Below are 8,193 nucleotides of genomic sequence, written 5' to 3' on the forward strand. Positions count from 1 at the left end.
AAGGTGTGGTGTCCACCTTCACCTTCTTGTCTCTGCCGGACGCCACCATGGACAGCACTCCGGTCTTTCTCGCGTTGATCTCGAGCCCATTTCGCATAAAGGCGTCATAAAGCCGTGTCAAGTTCTCCTGCAGCCCATCTTTGGTAGAGGCCAGGAGCACAATGTCGTCTGCGTAGCCCAGTGCATTGATAAGCCGGCCACCCAACCGATAGCCAACGTTCTCCGAGAGAATTCCTAGTGCTCTCTCTACGACCAGATTGAACAGCAGGGGCGACAACGGATCACCCTGTCTCACGCCACGGCCGATCTTGATGGCCGACACTTCCTTAGCGCTGACCCCCTGCAACTCGGTCAGCGCATTCGAATAGACAGCCCTTACGTACTCTCTAAACTCCCGAGGGAGCCCCAGCTCATCGAGAGTCGTATGAATAGCAGCGTGCGCAACCGTATCGAAAGCTTTCGACAGATCGACGCACGCCACATGCAGAGAACGACAGCGCTTCCGGGCGTCCCAAAGCACGGATGAAAGGACTGTGACGGGAGTAACTATGACTCTCTCGGTCCTCAAAGCAACACGCCGCGATGGTACTTAGAGAGAGTCGTGGTTGGTTCGTGATGCGCCAACGAAGTCCTCTAGTAAGGACCTTCAGCCTCTCACGTCCAAGTTGTACCTCCACCTCCTCGTGGTGCTCCCGGAAACGGCCTACTTTGGAAGTTTAGACTTGGTAGGTGTCGACTAAGCGAGTGTACAGCGAAGTGCGCCCCTAAGGGCTTCGGCCCATGCGCCTACGGTCATGGTGAGTTGTGGGGCCAAGAAAGACCGGGGTTTTTTGGGGGGCTCTCGGTTGTCAATCCGTTTGCCCCCCTACACGCAGTAAATTATGAATAAAGCTAAGAATGATTCTGATGTCCCGGGTTCTCGGATGGCCCGGGGTCTGCGTGCGAGTGCTCGCTTGAGTGAGCGCGCGAGAGGTGCGGAGGACCCTGACGGGGTAGCAGGTCCGTCGCGAATCACTATAAGGACCAGCCAGGCTGAAGCGGACAGCCTAGAGGAGGAGATGGTCAGCTGTGAGCATTGTTCGGCGAGATTCCAAAACATGCGTGGTCTTGGTGTCCACAAAGTACGTGCACAACCACTACAAGCCAACAGTGCTATCAATGTTGACCGCGTAAAGGCCAGATGGTCAGTGGAAAAAACTATATTCATGGCACGCGCTGAGGCTGAAGGCATCTTAGCCGGGGAACCTTTCATTAACCAGTATCTGGAGACAAGGTTCCCCAATAGGAGTCTCGAAGCCATCAAGGGTAAACGGGGGCAGGAGCCTTACCGAGTGATGGTTAGAGACTTCTGCCAAAAGATCTAATCGCGTCGCGCGATTGTGATCGATGAGGGCGATAGGGATGGTGCGGTGATGACACGAGCCGACACCATTCCTGCGGCCATTGAGGCTAGTACTGACGATCAAAGCGCACATCAGCCTCCCCCTGAACAAAGTTCTCAGAAACTGCGGGACAAGATACAATCACTCGTAGAGCAGAGTGCGGCGTTCCGTAGCTACGAGGCTGATACTCTTGCTGGCACGGCAAAAGATGCTCTGACGGCGGGGAGGGTCGACGTCTTGGCTATCGAGAGATGGCTGGGCATGATCTTCCCTCGGCCGCTACAAGTGCGCCCTCCGCAACGCGTTTCGGCAAAGAAGCACTGTCCTCCAGTTAAACGAGAGAGCAAGGAGCAGAAGAGAAAGAGGGAGTATGCAATTGTGCAATCCCTCTACAGAAAGAACAAGAAGTCCTGTTTGTCGCGTATCCTCGAGGGCGACTCGGTGCGCGAGAGGCCGTCTGCTGTCGAATTCCTTAACTGCTGGCGCCCCATTATGGAGGCCTCCAGCGGTGCGGATGGAGACATGACGGACTTGCGTGAGTCGTTTGGGGAAGCGGCACAGGCTGCGAGTGCTGGCCGGAACCGTACGTCGGGCCCGAGAGGGATTCACCTCGAAGGTCTCGGCGATGGCGCTGCCACGGATCCAGTTCCTGTGGCGGATAAGACCTTGCTCTGGGATCCTATAACACATGCAGAGGTGAACAGGATTTCCGTAAGGACTGGCACTGCGCCCGGATTGGACCAGATTACGCCGAGGATGTGGAACGCTGTTCCTGCGATTCTTCGTGCGCTTCTGTTCAATCTGCTGCTCCTGGCAGAGACGATCCCCTCATCAATCGCCACAACCAGAACGGTATTCCTTGAGAAGGGGGGTATGTCCGATCGGCCAGGTCCGACGGAATACCGACCTCTCAGCATAGGATCCGTTATAATAAGACACTTCCACAAGATATTGGCAAAGAGATTGGCAGCCCTCGACATCTTCGACAGGCGCCAAAAGGGGTTCCGGCCGGTGGACGGGGTATGTGAGAACGTCCCAGAGAACGTTTACCCGCGCTTGCTTGAATTTCTTCACGTTGACATTCAGAGCACTGGGCAGAAATGACATTGCGTCAACACCCGCGAGGGCCATTGCAATGCTTTGTTTTAATTAGACAGTCGGATTCCCCTAGTCCGTGCCAGTTCTGAGCTGAGCGTTGAATGGCGGCCGAAGAGGACGACCACGACGGCTCGCGCCGCCACGGAAGCCTCGCAGCAAGGAAGATCCGCGGGAGGCCAAGGCACGGGACCGAGCTCGGATCCCGGGACCGGCGCGAGAACGCCGACCGTTCACCTCGCCCAGGCCCGGCACGTCAGCCAGACCCGCTTCCCGACCAAGCCCGACACGCCCCGCTCCTCAGAGCCAATCCTTATTCCGAAGTTACGGATCCAATTTGCCGACTTCCCTTACGTACATTATTCTATCGACTAGAGGCTCTTTACCTTGGAGACCTGCTGCGGATATGGGTACGAACCGGCGCGACACCTCCACGTGGCCCTCTCCTGGATTTTCAAGGTCCGAGGGAAAGATCCGGACACCGCCGCAACTGCGGTGCTCTTCGCGTTCCAAACCCTATCTCCCTGCTAGAGGTTTCCAGGGAACTCGAACGCTTATACAGAAAAGAAAACTCTTCCCGGATCTCCCGACGGCGTCTCCAGGTCATTTTGGGTTACCCCGACGAACACTCTTACGAGGGCCCGAATTGTATGCGGTTCCGCTGCCGGGTTCCGGAATAGGAACCGGATTCCCTTTCGCCCGACGGGCGTGTGTCTTTCGTATAATATTTATTATTATTTCTCGACACTCGAGTATATTGTACGCCGTCATTGACATAGGATTTCTCCTAGGGCTTAGGATCGACTGACTCGTGTGCAACGGCTGTTCACACGAAACCCTTCTCCACGTCAGTCCTCCAGGGCCTCGCTGGAGTATTTGCTACTACCACCAAGATCTGCACCGACGGCGGCTCCAGGCAGGCTCGCGCCCAGACCCTTCTGCGCTCACCGTCGCGACCCTCCTACTCGTCAGGGCTTCGTGACGACGCGAGAGAAGACTAACGCCCGCTCCCGGTTGCCGCCCCACTTGCCGCTGACGGCAGAGTATAGGCTCGACGCTTCAACGCCATCCATTTTCAGGGCTAGTTGCTTCGGCAGGTGAGTTGTTACACACTCCTTAGCGGATTCCGACTTCCATGGCCACCGTCCTGCTGTCTTAAGCAACCAACGCCTTTCATGGTGTCCCATGAGCGTCGAGTTGGGCGCCTTAACTCTGCGTTTGGTTCATCCCACAGCGCCAGTTCTGCTTACCAAAAATGGCCCACTTGGCACTCTGATCCGTAAGATGCTCGTGGCTTCATAATTCAAGAAAGCCAGAGATCTCACCCATTTAAAGTTTGAGAATAGGTTGAGGTCGTTTCGGCCCCAAGGCCTCTAATCATTCGCTTTACCAGATGAGACTCGCGCGCGTTCCGTGCGGAACGGCCGAGTGCCAGCTATCCTGAGGGAAACTTCGGAGGGAACCAGCTACTAGATGGTTCGATTAGTCTTTCGCCCCTATACCCAGTTCCGACGATCGATTTGCACGTCAGAATCGCTACGGACCTCCATCAGGGTTTCCCCTGACTTCGTCCTGACCAGGCATATTTCACCATCTTTTGGGTCCCAACGTGTACGCTCTGGGTGCGCCTCTTCTCGCGATGAGAACGAGACGCCCCGGGAGTGCGAGGCCGCATCGCGACGCGGCCCATCCTCCCTAGGTCGACGGCCAGGGCCGACCTTCACTTTCATTACGCCTTTAGGTCTCGCGACAAGTCCCAATGACTCGCGTACATGTTAGACTCCTTGGTCCGTGTTTCAAGACGGGTCCTAAGAGTACCCAAAGCAGTAGCGTCGCCGACCGGTATCGGTCTCCCGCGAGACCGCGGGAGACGTTCGCAGGCCTGTCGAAGGTGTACCGTACTGTAACCAACAGCGGGCCAGGACCGGGGACGGCGCGAAGTCCGTAACCTCCGAGTACCGTGGTGCGCGCTTGCGACGGTCTCGACGCACCGTGAATAGTGCGGCCTGATACCTTGCGCGTACCGCCGAGCAGCCGGCCGGGCGACCGAGGGTTTGTCGCGTGCCGTTTTACCGGCGACGCGACAGACACCGCACCCGGGCCGTAGACCGACACCCAGCGGGTCGCGACGTTCTACTTGGGGAGAAGTGCACGACGACGAGCGCCGGACATCGGCGCACGGTAGCGTGCCCGCGCGCGAGCCGCAAGGACTCCGCGGGACATCGCCGACCGACGCGAAGCCAGCGCCGCTGACGATGAATCTCCCCGTTCGATCTTTTGGGTTTCTTAGGTTTACCCCTGAACGGTTTTACGTACTCTTGAACTCTCTCTTCAAAGTTCTTTTCAACTTTCCCTCACGGTACTTGTTCGCTATCGGTCTCGTGGTCGTATTTAGCCTTAGATGGAGTTTACCACCCACTTTGAGCTGCACTCTCAAGCAACCCGACTTTAAGGAGAGATCCTCCCGAGGCGCGCACCGGTCGCTACGGGCCTGGCACCCTCTACGGGTAAGTGGCCCCATTCAAGATGGACTTAGACGCGACGCGGCACCTCGGGATAAGCGCATCCTCCCAAACACCACATTTCCCTGCGGCGGAACCGCGGGATTCGGTGCTGGGCTCTTTCCTGTTCGCTCGCCGCTACTAAGGAAATCCTGGTTAGTTTCTTTTCCTCCGCTTAATAATATGCTTAAATTCAGCGGGTAATCTCGCCTGCTCTGAGGTCGTCGCATAATGAGCTTTCGTAGCCGTTTGCCTCCTCCGCGTCGCTCATCGTCGTCTCTCCTCTATAATATATATTATAAGAGGGAGAGAGAGAGAGCGTCGAACGAGAGAGCAGCAGCGGCAGCACACGAAATACGCGAGAAGGCAAATCGCCGGGGCGCTAACCGCACACACACTCGTTGGTGGTAATGGAGACGATATATCGCGGGGTTCGAGATTCTCGGCTCCCCCTTCTCTTTTATATACGAAATTCGGGCGGAATCGATTCGACGAGTACACGACGCGGCGCGCCGGTCCCCTTTTTTCGCTTTACGAAAATTTCGTGGACTCGGACACGCGGTCGGCTTGCGATTCAAAACCCTTCTCCGTAAAGAGGTAAAGGATTACGAATGCTCTCTCCGCCGGACGACGACGCGCCGTATATTTCTCCGTAATACCGTTATGTGTGCGGGCAAGGGCGCCTCGGCATAAGACGCGCGAGCGCTATCGCACCGAGAGACGCGGCACAGAGTGCGAGAGCAGTCCGGTCAGTCTGTGTGATGTACGGAGAGGAGAGACGGTGAAACAAGCGCTACCTACTTTCGGGAGACAACGACGCACGCGCCGCTCTAGGGAAAGCGGTGCCATTTACCGTCCTGACCCTTTTTTTGGCCGTTTGTTGCTCCCTTCGCGCGCGCTCTTACTCTCATCCCATTTCTCCTCGGCTCTCGCGTACACACACGACTTGGATACACAAACACGCTTCCCCTCTTACTTCGCGCAGCATTCTCTGGGCGCGCGTTCGCCAACGTTTTACACGCTTGTGCGCTTCTCCTCCTCATTATTATTATTTCGGTGTGTCATTTCAGACGACGCCAGGATTTGCACCGCGGCCGGTCGGCGCGGCACAGACACCTCGGGCGAACGTCCAACGATGGCTCGTACGCCCATTGTAAGCGTTGCACAGGGCACAGACGACGCGCGCGCCATTCTCTGGTCGCCCGCGTCGTAACCGTGCGCGCTTTTCGGACGCAAGCAGTTTAGGGGTACTAAAACGACCCTCAGCCAGGCGTGGTCCGGGAATTGTATCCGTGGACCGCAATGTGCGTTCGAAATGTCGATGTTCATGTGTCCTGCAGTTCACAAGTTGACGCGCAATTAGCTGCGTTCTTCATCGACCCACGAGCCAAGTGATCCACCGTTCAGGGTAATCGTTCGAAATTTTTGCGTTCGCGAAGAAACGCGCTTCTCGTTCAACCATCGTGGTCTCTTCTCTCGGACGAGAAAGAGAGAATAATCGTGGTGGCTCTTCGATCAGCCTGTCCGCGCGCGTCCGAGGACGCGCGCGGACCGCCGCCTCCCGCCAGGGAAGGCTACGGCACAAAGATAGAGTTGTGTGTTTCTCGTTCGGAGCGTCTCTCCCGCAACGGGAGAGCCGGGGCGGAAGCTTTTTGAAGAAACCGTCGGACCGACACAGTTGACAGATTGGTCGAAATATCATCGATCCCTTCTCTGTGTTATATATATATATTATAATAATATATGGGGGTCCTCTCGCTCGGCACTCGCGGTCGCACACAGTGTGTTCTCGGCACGCTGACCGCTGCCCCGCGACAACGGGGAGGGCGCGCGTCGACGAACGTCGTGGGTGCTGCACACACGCGTGCGCGGGCATAGGTTACCACCGGTTCGCGCTCAACGCCGAAACGACGCTCTGTGTGTGTGTGTGTGGCCGGAGAATGGCACACACACGAGCGTGATCGCGAAGCGTCTCGCTCCGAATCGTCGTCGAACACCGCCGGGCGCGCTGCTCTGCTTGCCGACTACTTTCGGTCAGAGAGGCGCGACGGCGTCCGTCGTTATATCAAAACACAACAACAAATTCCGTCAAATCCGTTATTTTTTTTTTCTCTGAGAGCGCCTTTTCAGCGCGTCCATTCAGTCGCCGACTGCTGCGAGCGCGCGTCTCTCCCAAAAGAGAGGACTCTCGACGCAGAGCAGGACCTCCGGAACGTTAATGATCCTTCCGCAGGTTCACCTACGGAAACCTTGTTACGACTTTTACTTCCTCTAAATGATCAAGTTTGGTCATCTTCCCGGCAACATCGGCAATGCCGAGACATTGCCGCGCACCAGTCCGAAGACCTCACTAAATCATTCAATCGGTAGTAGCGACGGGCGGTGTGTACAAAGGGCAGGGACGTAATCAACGCGAGCTTATGACTCGCGCTTACTGGGAATTCCTCGTTCGTGGGGAACAATTGCAAGCCCCAATCCCTAGCACGAAGGAGGTTCAGCGGGTTACCCGGGCCTTTCGGCCAGGGAACACACGCTGATTCCTTCAGTGTAGCGCGCGTGCGGCCCAGAACATCACAGACCTGTTTTTGCTCAATCTCGAGCGGCTAGAAGCCGCCTGTCCCTCTAAGAAGATTTGTTTGTACGTTGGTAGTAAAAACCCGCCAGCCGAAGCCGGGGGCCTTCGCGATACCATAAGGTACGCCTATTTAGCAGGCTAGAGTCTCGTTCGTTATCGGAATTAACCAGACAAATCGCTCCACCAACTAAGAACGGCCATGCACCATCACCCACCGAATCAAGAAAGAACTATCAATCTGTCAATCCTTCCGGTGTCTGGGCCTGGTGAGGTTTCCCGTGTTGAGTCAAATTAAGCCGCAGGCTCCGCTCCTGGTGGTGCCCTTCCGTCAATTTCTTTAAGTTTCAGCTTTGCAACCATACTTCCCCCGGAACCCAAAAGCTTTGGTTTCCCGGAAGCTGCCCGCCGAGTCATCGGAGGAACTTCGGCGGATCGCTAGCTGGCATCGTTTATGGTTAGAACTAGGGCGGTATCTGATCGCCTTCGAACCTCTAACTTTCGTTCTTGATTAATGAATGAGGGAGAGAATAAGAGCGTTGCGGAAGTGAGTGAGATAGCGTGTATGAGAGTAATTGGTGCGAGACTCCGTAAATTCCTGTTTACGGAGACGAACAAAATTTCTAAGAGTGCGAGTGAGAAA

At 56.1% G+C, this 8,193-nt stretch overlaps 1 non-coding gene and 2 pseudogenes across 1 annotated transcript; all 3 read right to left on the reverse strand.

Annotated features, from left to right (window-relative positions):
• Positions 1-2,846: 2,846 nt before the first annotated feature.
• On the reverse strand, positions 2,847-5,179 carry LOC146723779 (large subunit ribosomal RNA; annotated as a pseudogene).
• Positions 5,180-6,234: 1,055 nt separating this feature from the next.
• Positions 6,235-6,389, reverse strand: LOC146723780 (5.8S ribosomal RNA). The gene has a single exon (XR_014924359.1). It is a non-coding gene; the product is annotated as a 5.8S ribosomal RNA (ribosomal RNA).
• Positions 6,390-7,194: 805 nt separating this feature from the next.
• LOC146723781 (small subunit ribosomal RNA) lies at positions 7,195-8,193 on the reverse strand (annotated as a pseudogene; the record flags this gene model as incomplete).

Source organism: Nylanderia fulva, unplaced genomic scaffold (assembly GCF_048542155.1).
Source record: "Nylanderia fulva isolate GAGA-0341 unplaced genomic scaffold, ASM4854215v1 Scaffold1682, whole genome shotgun sequence".
NCBI classification, from domain to species: domain Eukaryota; kingdom Metazoa; phylum Arthropoda; class Insecta; order Hymenoptera; family Formicidae; genus Nylanderia; species Nylanderia fulva.